Source organism: Onychomys torridus, chromosome X (assembly GCF_903995425.1).
Source record: "Onychomys torridus chromosome X, mOncTor1.1, whole genome shotgun sequence".
Taxonomy (NCBI): domain Eukaryota; kingdom Metazoa; phylum Chordata; class Mammalia; order Rodentia; family Cricetidae; genus Onychomys; species Onychomys torridus.
The window spans coordinates 121,437,817-121,438,911 of NC_050466.1; positions in this window are offsets into that span (position 1 = coordinate 121,437,817).

Here is a 1,095-nt window from a genome sequence, read left to right on the forward strand (position 1 = left end):
ACACACACACACACACACACACACACACACAAATAAATGTTAAAAATAATTGAAAATATTTATTATTTGTGTGTGTGTCACTAGTGCCACAGCCTATATATGGGATCAGATGACAGCTTTGTGAAGTCAATTCTCTTCTGCCTTGACATGACTTCTTATGGTCTTACTACATGTGTTTGCTTTTTTTCAAAGTGTTTCCCAACTCCTCCCAGATCCTCCCCATCTCCCCACCCACCCAACTTCATTCTCTCTCTCTCTCTCTCTCTCTCTCTCTCTCTCTCTCTCTCTCTCTCTCTCTCTCTCTCTCTCTCTCTCTTTCTGAGACAGGGTTTCTCTGTGTAGCTTTGCACCTTCCCTGGAACTCACTTGGTAGCCCCAGGCTGGCCTCGAACTCACAGAGATCCGCCTGCCTCTGCCTCCCCAGTGCTGGGATTAAAGGCATGCGCCACCACCGCCTGGTACACTCTCTCTTATTGTTGATATACATATTTCTTTCTAATTTCAGTATGATCAGATATGGAGTGATTTTGTTTTGTTTTGTTTTGTTTTAAGAAATTTATCATTAGCTGATGCAATCGAGTCACCTATAACCACACTGACAAGACTGAGGCAGGGAGATAATCGGTTTAAGATCGATGTGCGCAGCATTAAGAGTTGCAAGCTCTTACAAGAGAAAAATAGGAAGGAAAGAGGGAGACAGGAAGAGGGAGAAAGTGAAGAAAAGCAAGTACAAGAAATGGCCACCAAAAAAAAAAAAAAAAATCCCAAACCAAACAAACAAGCAAAAACACCCTGAGGAATATTTTAACGACCCTCTGTATTATCCGAAAAATAACAGCTGCCTCTTAATCTTTTCTTTTCCTTCAGGAGTCACTCATGTGTTTGACTAGAAATTAAAGGTATGTTCCTGGCTCACACACTTCAAAGTTCTTTTCCAGAAGATTTTCTTCTCTTGAGCTGTGCATTGGTTTCTTCCAGCGCTCGGAGAGACCTCGCGGGGTTTTTTTTTTTTTCTCTCTCCCAACCCCTCCATCACGGTAGGGGGCGGAGCATCCTTGGGCGGAGGGGAAGGCGGGTAACCCTCGGGGCTGGGGG